At 38.3% G+C, this 12,041-nt stretch overlaps 1 pseudogene; it reads left to right on the top strand.

Moving 5' to 3' along the window:
* Positions 1 to 2,015: 2,015 nt before the first annotated feature.
* On the top strand, positions 2,016 to 2,492 carry LOC118828003 (annotated as a pseudogene).
* Positions 2,493 to 12,041: the final 9,549 nt, after the last annotated feature.

Genomic DNA, 12,041 nt, shown 5'->3' with positions numbered 1-12,041 from the left:
AATAAAATCCAGTGATTATTGACTCAAAGAGAAAATGTTATTTCATCTTTAGCTCATTTAAAAAATTTTATTAGTGTGTAAGATTATAATATATGTAATTCTTAGTCTAGTATTATATAATTTATCAATAGGTAACTATATTCTTATTGGGGATGCACACTCAAAAACTCTTTAGCAAAGGAGGGTTCATACAAAAAAAAAGTTTGACAGTCACTAGTCTATACAGTCACAAGAAGTACATGACAGCAAAATCGCAATTTCGATCAAACATAAAAGCAGAAAGTTTGTGCATTATTAACATCAGGAGTGAAAAAATGGTTACGTCAAGAAGAGTGATTGAAACACTAGCTTTTCTGCAAACTGGAAAAGAGCCGGCCTAGATAAGATTCATAATTTTTGGTTCAAACACTTCGCAGTGGCACATGAATTACTCAAACACAAGGATGATTTCACCCCTCTAAAGAGAAAGATATCTCATACCTATTAGTCAATCAGCCAATAGTTATTAAGTCCTTACTATGCATCAGGCACTGTGATAAGCACTGAGGATACAAAAAGAGGCAAAAGAGAGTCCCTGCCCTCAAGAAGCTTATGATCTATTACCAAAAGATGAGATTACCAAAGACCCCTCCAAGCGAGGTCAATTAAATGTTCATGGACTTTATACAAAGTGCTCACATCTAATAAGACCTAAAAATGTTTAAACATTTATAAGAAAACAAGAAATTGGAAGGGGAGCAAAAAGAGCATGCCAAAAGGCCTAGGGGTATAAGGAGAAACTCATTATTAATTTGATAATTATTTGACAAGCTGCCCACAAGCAACATAACATTTATACTACTTTTATTGATTACCACAAAACTTCTGACTTGGTTCTGCATTCATGGCTCATTTATATATTATTTATAATATGTTAATTAGATTAAAATACTATATAGTAAGAACACTAGAGCATGCCACATTTACATGAAAACTGTTTTCAATTTAAAACATGTTAACATAATAGTGCTAAGAACAAATGATATAAAATGTGCTATTTTTCAGGGAGACTGAGTCCTTTGTAGTTCTGCCTAGTCCTAAATCCATTATTATCTCTCTTGGGTAGAATTGAGCATGGTGTCCAGGTCAAAAAAGGAATTATACCAAAACATCATATTAATCACTTTATATGCATGGATGGCATCAATTTAAATGGCTCCATGAAAAGCACATTAAACGTTTTCATCTCACGGAAATGTTCCACAATGACGTCAATACGTCATTTGGAGTCAGTAAGTGTCAAATTCTTATTAGGTGCTAAAGGAAAAAGAATAGAGGTTGAAGGCTTTGAGTTTGAATTTGGATGTCAGTTATAATGCTCATATGTCAGGATGACATTCATATTAACAAAAACTTTGGTCTTCTTTAAACAAGTACATTTAGCAGAAAGTTAGTGTTGACAAAGTTGGGTCATTTTGTGTCAAGAGACTTACTGGCATCCTGAAATCAAAGTGCAAAAGGAGGAACACATGTGGAGCAATTAGCACTTTCACAATAACAGTCTCAATGGAATGGAATAGTAAAGGAACTACTCATCTAGAAAGTAATTAAATGGAAACATAGCTACAGAAAATTTGATGCTTCCTCATTGAGAAGTAGGAAGAGGACTGAAGGTGTTAGCAGGTCATGTGATAACCAGGTTGAAAACTTACAGAATTGCTTCTGCCTTCACAGGAATAATAATGCTGATAATGGGTATATGCAAATAGACTGATCGAATGTAATCAATAATGATTTACCTTCAGATGGAGCCTATGAAACAGGTGAGAACCAAGTGTGCAACCCAAAGATCCTCTATGGATTATATCTGCAGGAATTAAATCAATAATATTTGTTGACCTAAAAAAACATCAAGGCCATTTTGTGGATGTATGAGGGAGTGGGGCAACAACTATGTGGAGACAGAGCCAGGAGGAGGTGGAAAAACCCAGTGGAGCGGCTGGAGTCGGATCCCTGCCTTAGCCACAGCACCTGAGATGCATCGTGACTTTTGTCCACCGGATTGTAAGGTTTTTGTAGGTAACCTTGGTAACAATGCCAACAAGTCTGAATTGGAGATATCGTGGACCACTCTGAAGTGTGTAGTTTGCAAGAAATCCTCCCGGCTTTGCTTTTGTTGAATTTGAAGATCTCAGAGATGCCTCTGATGCTGTTAGAGAATTAGATGGAAGAACAGTTTGTGGCTGCTGGGTAAGGGTGGAACTGTCGAATGGTGAAAAAAGAAGTCGTAATCGTGGTCCACCACCTTCTTGGGGACGTCGCCGAAGGGATGATTATTGGAGAAGTCAGCCACCCAACGCAGATCTCTACGAAGAAGCTTTTCTTTCAGCCGGAGCAGGTCCCTTTCAAGAGACAGAAGAAGAAAGAGATGATTGTCACGGTAGAGAAATCATAAGCTTTCTTGGTCCTTTTCCAGGTCTCAGAGTTGTTCTAGGTCAAATGAAAGGAAATAGAACATCGGCCTTCAAGAGGAGTGACGTACAGGAAACAGCCCTTCATTTCACAGGAGCAAGTTTTGTTTGAGCCTTCATAAGCTCAGTGCATTTTTAAAATGTTTTAGCTATAATTTGTTTATTGTCTTGTAATGGTGACACATGTAAAGATGTATATCTGTATGGTTTGAAACAGATCACATAAGGCATGTAATACCAAGAATTTTTTACTTTACAATGTTCCCTTAAACAAAATTTGTAATTTCTATTGATTACTATTCAGTTTATTTTGCATCAATTTGCAAATAAACTTGTAAAACCTGCAGTGGCCAAAAATGACATCTTGACTGTGTCTTCTGGGGGGGAAATGAGAGTGACTAAGTTGGAGAGAGCCTTGGTTTTTGTCCACAACAGAGTTATATATATATGGCTGCAGTTAAACATTATGCAGTGTTTCAAAAGCTCTTCTTAGAATAGGCCAGCAGGTAAATTGGGAAGTAAAAAGCATACAAAATAGGACATTTGGTCAAAAGGTGTGATTGCAGTTTTAGAAAAGAAAAAAAAAACTTTTTCTTTCTAAGTGGACATACGTATAAAAAACCTTAAGAGGTTTCAAGAAAGTTTAGTTTTTCCACTAAGGTCATGGATTCTTTTTGTAGTTGATACACTGTGAGTAACTAGTGATACTGAAAATTAAGCATTCACACACACTTTGAGTTGAAGGTTCGTTATAGAGATGAAACTCTTTGAGTTACTGCGCAATGTTTTTTTCATGATGTCATTTGTAACATGTTTTGTGAGACCTTTGGGATTAAAGTTTTGGTTACAAATTGTTGCTTTAAAAAGCATCAAAAATGACTGAGGCACATGAATTTATTTATAAGAACATAGAGGTTTATGAAAGGGATGTAAGTTCAGGTCACTACTTCCAGAAAAAATAGGAACGTCTAAGGAGCCATAACTTATTGATTGATGCAGATGTAACAAAAAATGATAGAAGCTGTGTATCTCTGCGGGCTGCAAAAATTTAACACCTACCAAACACTTAGAAGGACACAATTGTATAGTAAGAATTATAAACCAGAAACTCATTAGGCTTCACAAACTAACATATGAGAAATCCTCATGCTACAGACATAAGCCCCAACCCTCCTTGACAATTCAACTAACAAATTGTACTGAAACTGGAGTATCATCACGGAATAAAATGTTGCTCACGATGGCTTGGGTGTCACATTGACACATAAAACGTTAAAAAACAATATTTTTGATAGATTGGCTGTACTGAATCTTTATCACCTCCGGACTATGTGTGATGAAAAGCTCTCAAAACGTAGACGCCTATCAAAAGAAACCAAAACTATGTGGAAGTAAAATGGAGAATATGTCACTCTGATTATCCTATCTGCTACTGGATTTGTCTCAACATGATTCTGGCTATCCTACAGAAGATGGCCTTATACCCCCTTCTATTTTTATTCAGCTAAAATTAGTCATTTTATCCACTTGTGTAATAGTTCACCAAATATTAGGCATAAAAAATAGTAGGATAGCCAACTTGGCCCAGGTCTGTTTCTGAGTTCCAATAGAAACAAATATGATGATGATAAGAATGATGACGATGATGATGATGATGATGATTATGATGGCTGATATTTATAGGATATATATCACTTTAAGATTTTTAAAACACTTTATATGCAAAGACCAACATTTTAATCCTGACTCTTCCAAAATGACTTTGTGATCATAATCACTTTTTTGGTCCCCAGTGAGCTTATTTGACATAGCCTATCTGCTTCAGAATTGTTGTAAGGATCAAATGATATAGAGGATGAGGAAGCCCTTAAAATACCTAAAAGTGCAAGATAAATGTAAGGTGTGATGATGTCAAGGGGAGTTCTTGGAGACAAGTCTAGGTTTTTACCAGACAATTACTTAAGTCTTGACTTGGATTTCTATGAAGACTAATTCACTGTGCCACCCTTCTTCCTTGAGCCCCCTCTAACTTTCCCTTGGTGAGGACACATATCAGGCACCTAATGTGGGATACCTCAGTAGGTACCATTATGATGTGATGGTCCTAAGTCCTAAATCAGGAAAAGATCAATAAAAATGCTATTCTCAAATTCTTCATTGGCAGCACTTATTGTTACATCTTGGCTTTGGGTCCAAGATGATGATCCTGGAATCCTGGAATGTTCAAGACAGAAAGGACTCTAGAAGTTATGAAATATAGCCCTTTCATTTTACAGATATGAGAACTGAGGTTCAGACAGGGAAAGTAACACAGGTGATTAGTGAGAAAAGTGGATATAACTTGTGTGTACATGGCTGTTAGCATGTTATCTTCTCCATTAGACTGTGAGTTCCTTAATGGCAGGGATTGTCTCTTGCTTTTCTTCATATTCCCTAGAGTGTAGTACAGTATTTGTCTTTATGTCAGAAAAATAGAATTGAAGTTTCACAATACGCACCTTGAAAAGTTTTCATGTACCTTGAAAAGTTTTCATGTAAGCTGAAAAGTTTAAAAAGACTAGTACTATCACCTGGATCCCTAATTAGCAATGTTTTCCATGCACAGTGACCAATCAAAGAACCAATCTTAGGGATGGAAAAGAGTTTGAGGTCATTCAGTCTATAGTCTTTGACTCTTTATAGGATTGTATCTAAATATCTAAGATAAACTCAAGTTGCTCCAATTTATAAAGCTATCTACCAAAGACCTACAATCTTTCTGGGTACCTATTCCTTTTAACCGGGAAATTCTTCTTTTAGTTTTAATTAATTCTTGCCTGCTGAAACACTCTCATGTTCTTTCAAGTTTTTAAAATTCCATTAAGAATTCTCATGAGCTGATGAAGGGAAAAGATTCTGTTTATAAATAGTAAGTCCCCCCCTCCCCAGTCTCCGATTTTCCATTCCAAGACAGTTATGAACTCCATTGCTGCAATGTTCTATCTTGGCTTTTCTTTAGCAATTGATGATTTTCTAAGCATGCCTATTTAAATATCATTCATGGTGATAGAATGTTGGAGGGGTTGTGAAAGTATGGATGGGCACATTAATACATCCTTTGCAGAGCTGTAAAATGGTACAACTATTTTGGAAAGCAATTTGGAACTAAGGAAATGAAGTAATAAAATGTTCATACCCATTGAACCAGAGGCTCCACTGTTGGGTTTATATTCCAAGAAAATCAACAATAAGAAGAACAAGCTCCATGTAATTTGTAGCAGCACTTTTTGTGAGATCAAAGAATTTGATAGATACCCATCGGTTGGGGAATGGCTAAACAAGTCATGATGCATGAATGCAATAGAATATTACTATGGGACAAGAAATGATTGGATTGTTAATGGATTGTTAATGCAATGGGAAGATCTTTCCCATCCATTAATAGGCCCATGTGACCTGCTTAAGTCACATGGAAGGCTAAGTCACATGAGTTTGAGTCACATGAAGCCTGTGGTAGGAGGAGATTTCTGAATGGGTGGAACAGAAAGGGGTGGAGCAGGAAGGGTGGAGCAGAGCTGAGAGGAAGTTGGTCGGAGCAGTCAGAGCTGAGAGAGAGATAGTGGGAGTTGCATCTTGGAGAGGGAGGAGGCAGTCAGAGAATAGAGCAGCAGTTAGCATGAGTGACGGCCAGATTTTGCTTGAGAGTGTTCATTTGTGGGAAGGCCCTAATAGAGGGAAGGCTTGGGGATGGCAGTGCCCCCTGCATTGCTAATGTGAATAGATTTCTTTGTTGCTATGATGGATTTGGCTTTCTGGTGTTTGAATAAATGTTTTGGTTCTGCCTTTCACATAGAGAGTCTGTTATATTTTGCGATTCAGAACTATGCCTGCATATTCATAGCCGCCATAGGCACTGTGAATATCGCATTGGTGCTACAAAGATGTATGTGGTAAATAAAGAGAACCATGGAAAAATCTACATTGACTATTGCAGAGTGAAATAAGCAGAGCCAAGAAAACAATATACACTATAACTCCAACAATATAAATGGAAAAAAAAAACTACACACCAAAAAATCAAAAGAGAATGTAACAAAATTATAACCATCAGCTATGACTTAAATAAAGGGATATGAGATGACACCCCAACCCATGCTTTCATGAAAATAAGAGGTCTACAAGTGTCATACATTGCACATGTTTCTGGACTTTTTAATGTATCTATCAGTTGTGCTGATTCTTTTTTCTCAAGTATTATTTGTCATAAGGGATGGCTCTTTGGGAGGGCCAAGGGTACTATGTAGGACCATGATAATATAAAAAACAGGAGATGGCAATAAAAACTAATTTTTTTTTAAAAAAGAAGCTACTACTCATTCTAGGTATTCTAGTTATCACTAGCCAATTGAGCACTGAAAGGAGTTAGAGATTCTACAAGGCTGATTTGAGGAGAGCATTCAATTCTGGCAGGGAGGACAGTTAGTAAAAGTAGAAGAGAAAGGGAATGGAAAGTCATATATGGAAACAAATAAGTGGATCATTTGGGCTGGAATGAAGAGTACATGAAGGACAGTAATTTAGAATAAGTATGGAAAAAGCAGCCTGGAGCCAGATGGTGAAGGGCTTTAAATGACAAATAAAAGAGTTTGTATTTTAACCTAGAGGCAAGAAGGAAACATTGGAGCTTCTTGAGTAGGAGATATAGTCAGACCTGTGCTTTTGATAGTGATGTGGAGGATAGATTGGGGAGAGAACAGACTTGAGGCAGGGACAACAATTAGGAAGCTATTGCAATAGTCCAACAGACAGGTGATGAGGCCTGAACTAGGGTGATTCTCCTATCTTTTCCAGGAGGCCTTTCCCAGTCCCCCAGTTGATAATGCCTTCTCTTCTCAGATTGCCTTCCATTTACTATGTATATATCTGGTATGCATACAGTTATTTACATGTTAGCTGCAAATCAGATGGAAAGTCCAGTGATCCTTAGAGTACAGTAGCAAAACATATGCTTTGCTGGTCAAGTGTGTAATCCCAGCCCCTGGAGATGAGAGATAAGGAGATTTGAGAAATATCATGGAGATAGAGTTGATCAGACTTGGCAAGTGATTGAAATGGGGAAGGAGCAGAAAAAGAAATAGTTGAGGATGATTCTGAGGTTGCCAATCTTAGTTTCAGAAGATTGAGTCTTTAACAGAAAAACAGAAGTTAAAAGAGGGGAGTGTTTAGGGAAAAGATCATGAGTTCTGTTTTGAATGCATTGAGGTTAAGATGCCAGTGGTACTTCTAATCTGAAATGTACAATAGACAATTGGTGATGTGGAATTTGAGTGAAGAAAAGAGATGAAAGTGACCTACATAGATCTAGAAGTCACCTATGTAGAAATGATAGCTAAACGAATGGAAGACAGTGAGAGAAAAGAGAAAAGAATCTAGAACAGAATCATGGGGTACATCCAAACACAGGGAATAGGAAGGACATGGATGAAAATCCAGCAGAAGCTTTGAGATTGAGAAGGAGGGAGTGGGGTGGTGGGAGATATTAGGAGAGAGAGCAACCTCCTTTGAAAATCCAGGAGGAAAACAATAACCACAAGGACAGTGGTAACAAATGCTGCTGAGAGAGATTGAACACGGTGGAATAAAGGACATTAGCTCTTGCAATTAATAGGTCACAGTTAACTCTGGAAAGTAGTTTCAGTTGAGTGATGAAGTCAAGAAATCATATTGCAAGGGTTTCAGAAGTGAGAGAGGGGAAAATGAATGGGGTTAACAAGTATGGATTGCATTTTGTAGGATGTGGCTATGAAAGGAATGAGAGGTAAAAAATGATAGTTTGAGGGGAGTTGAGGGTTAGATGAAAATTTTTATTTTTTAAGAGGAGACTTGTGAGTTTGAAGACAGCTCAGAGTGAGTCAGTGAATTGGGAGAGATTTAAGGAGAGGAGAGGGGAGAGAGAAAGAGAGAGAGAGAGAGACAGACAGACAGACAGAGACAGAGACAGAGACACAGACAAACCAACAAATTTCAGTGGCAAACTGTCAGAAGAGATGAGAATGGAGGAGTGGGAGGAAGGGGTACAAGTAGAAGTTTAGACTTTGGTGAGGAGAAAGGCTGCCTTTTTAATAGAAACTCAAGCCAAGAAAGAGAATATGAATCAAAGGGATTTGAAATGTAGAATAGGGGAGAAGGGAGTGCTCCTGGTTAAACCTTCCTTCACTCTACATTAGTCCATGTGGATTTTTCCATAGCTCTCTTTACTTATCACATATATCATTTCTTACAGCATAGTAATATTCTAATACATTCATGTATCATGACTTGTTTAGCCATTCCCCAACCGATCGGCATCTACCTAGTTTCAAATTCTTTGATCTCACAAAAGTGCTGCTACAAATTATATGGAGATTGTTCTTCTTATTGATGATTTTATTGGAGTATAAATTGAACGTGCTTTTATTGAGCACTTACTGTGTACCAGGCATTATGCTAATACAGGGATTACCAAAAAAGGCAAAAACATTCTCTGTACTCAAAGAGTGCACACTCTAATGGGGGAGACAACGTGTAAGTAATTATGCATACACACATATATGTATATATATATATATAGTGTGTATATATATATATATATATATATATATACAATTATGCAAATACACAGTAGGTGGAAAGCAATCTGAGAAGAGAAGGTATTAGCAGCTGTGGGACAGGGAAAGCTCTCCTTTCTCCTGTTCCTTTTCCTAGAAGGTGGGATTTAAGCTGAGTTTTGAAGAAAGCCAGGTAAATTTAGAAGTGAGGGACCAGAGCGTTCTAGGCATGGGGTTATAGTCAGTGTAAGGACACAGATATGGGAGATGGAGTTCCATGTTCAGAGAATGGCAAGTAGGCCAGTGTAATTGTCTTGGTACGGGTGGTAGTAAAGTGTAAGAAGACTGGAAAAGAAGTAGTAGTAGTAGCGATGATGATGATGATGATGATGATGATGATGATGATGATGATGATGAAGTGATGACATTGATAATGACTAGCATTTATACAGAGCTTTAAGGTTAGCAAAGTGCATTATATATTAACTCATTTGAAAGGTAGGAAGGAGTCACATTATGAGGAAATTTTACTGTGAAATAGAGGAGTTTATTTGCTAAAGGAGGTCATAGGGAGTCACTGGAGTTCACAGAGTAGGGAGATGGCGTAGTCAGACCTCCACTTTAGGAAAGTCAGCTTGGCAGCTGAGACAAGGATGGGTTGAAGCAGGGAATCAACTCCAGACAGGGAGACAATTGTACTAGTAAGACAATTGTACTGGTAAGCACTTAATCCATTTTTGCTGTGCTGAATTGGGATGAGACAGATGGAGTAACCCATCAAGATTTGTCTGTTGATTTTCTCTCTCTTCTCTGTGTTTATCCAGGACTCAAAGGACAATTCTATTGAAAATCCCTTTATAGGAAGGCGTGGTGCATGGCAATTCTGTCCAAGTAGCATTATGTCTCCTGGCCCAGTTTTGTAGGGAACACTGCTGGGTATAATTTCAGAATTCCTATCATCCACTGGGGCTGCAGACCCTTAAGTGGATGCACTGGAGAAAAGAACATAGGGAATATTCGTTTGGAATGAGAAAAGCCATTCACCACATTGATGCGTGTCTCTTGTAATACAGTGTTTCCCCCAGGATAGCATCTAATTGCTTCTTGAACGAACCCACTGTCTCTGCCTCAACAGCCTTGCCCAGTAGGCCATTGCAAACATTTATTATTCTTTGAGTGACAAAGCTCTTCCATCTGTCTCTTCTGAATTTATTTTTTGAACTTCCACTTCTGCCCCCACTCCCGTCACCCAGGCCCTATCAAAAGTAGTAACATGCATTGATATTACCTGTTTGGTTAAGGATCTCACATACTTCAGTAAGACCCTTCTTTGAATGTCTTTTTTTTTAAAGTTGGAGCGATAGAGGGGCTTTTTTCTAACCTTCGCCTAACTTGTTCAGTTTTCTCTGGGAATTTGCCCCAGAGAAAATATTTGCTAACATTTGACTTACCTTAGACCAAACCTACTGGAACTGGAAAACCTGCCCAAGAAACACATTTCTAGAAGATTCCTCTTAGCAATGAAGTGGTTGTTTTGTTTCCTTGGTAATTTTTTTGAGGAGAGGAAAATGGATGTGAAAAGTAATATCTGATAAGGATAAAAGAGGATGAGACAAAAATTACATTAAAGAGTAACATTTTTTTTTTGAGGGAAAAAATTAAATCCTACCAAGCGGACCCTTTTCTTTGCCAATAGCTTTTAAAATCCCCATAGAAAATCTCTTAGGGTGAACCAGGGGAAGGAGAGGAGTGGCAAATGAGACAAGCCTTTGGGATTGGCTGGTCCCTGGCTTCCTCGGTATCAGATGAGTTGGTAAATATATCAATGCCAAGGATTGGCCATTGTTAAAGGAGAAATATCCAAAGCTTGCCTAACCCCAATCATTTGATGTGAACTTCAGTCTCTTGCCTGAATTTTTCCCAGGTAATGAGTTAGAGCCATCATTCCGAGTGCAATGAACCTGGGTAACCCATAGCTGTGGTTGTAGGAAAGAGATTTGTAAGTATTCCGGCTTAATGAGAGTCTTCTCAGAATGTTCCAAACTCTTCTTTCCATTCTGATACTTAGAAGATGTTGTGTTGTTATCAGAAGAAAGAGCATTCTTTCCCTGACACCACCACCCCAACCCTTGAAAAGTTTCTGATCTCAGACACTGGCAAGATCATAACCCATGGAGAAAGAAGAGGATGAGCTGGGAGGAGCTCCATGTAGTCATAATAATCTATCCTCATCTTTGTTGGTCATCTCTAGACCTCCAGCTCAGCTTCCAATCCTTTTCAATGAAGCTATGCCCTGATTACAGGCTTCCTTTCCATTCTACTCTCTGCCATCTTCTGATGTTCAGGTGTCACTTTCTTTTAAACCCCCTCCCACCGCCCTCCCCCCTCCCCCCAAGAAATGATCTTCCCTTCTTCAGACTTCACATGAAAGAAACAATAAGCAAACAAAGCATTTACTAAGTACTTACTATGTCCAAAGCACAAGGCACACCAATAGAAAAGTCAGAGGGTCCCTGCTCTCAAGGAGCTCACATTCTAATGGAGTAGAGGACACCTGTGGTGAGAACACTGGACTTGGAATCAGGGATATCTGAGTTCCAATACAGCCTCAGACACCGTGTGACCTGGGGCAAGTCACTTAATTGCCACCTGCCTCAGATTCCTCATCTGTAAAAATGGGGATGATAATGACAGCACCTATTTCCCAAGAATGTTCTGAGGATAAGCTGAGACAATGTAAAATGCTTTGTAAACTTTAAAGTGGCAAATAAATGCTAGCTATGATGATGATGATGATGATGATGATGAAGAAGATGATGATGGTGGTGGTGGAAAGATCCATATTCCTTAGTGTCCAAAGCAGGTGGCAATGCCCCTCCTTTAATGTGACTTCCACTGATCAAACAATAACAGTTTTTGATGTTGAACAGGACATAGCGCTTCATTTGTACCTCTCGTTCTTTTACACTTTGTACTATAGTAGTTGTAGGGTGTTACAGACTTTCTGCCATGTTGTAAGATCTAT

Source organism: Trichosurus vulpecula, chromosome 8 (genome assembly GCF_011100635.1).
Source record: "Trichosurus vulpecula isolate mTriVul1 chromosome 8, mTriVul1.pri, whole genome shotgun sequence".
Lineage (NCBI taxonomy): Eukaryota > Metazoa > Chordata > Mammalia > Diprotodontia > Phalangeridae > Trichosurus > Trichosurus vulpecula.
Note: the sequence above shows the minus strand (reverse complement) of the source record. Positions and strands in the feature narration are given on the sequence as shown.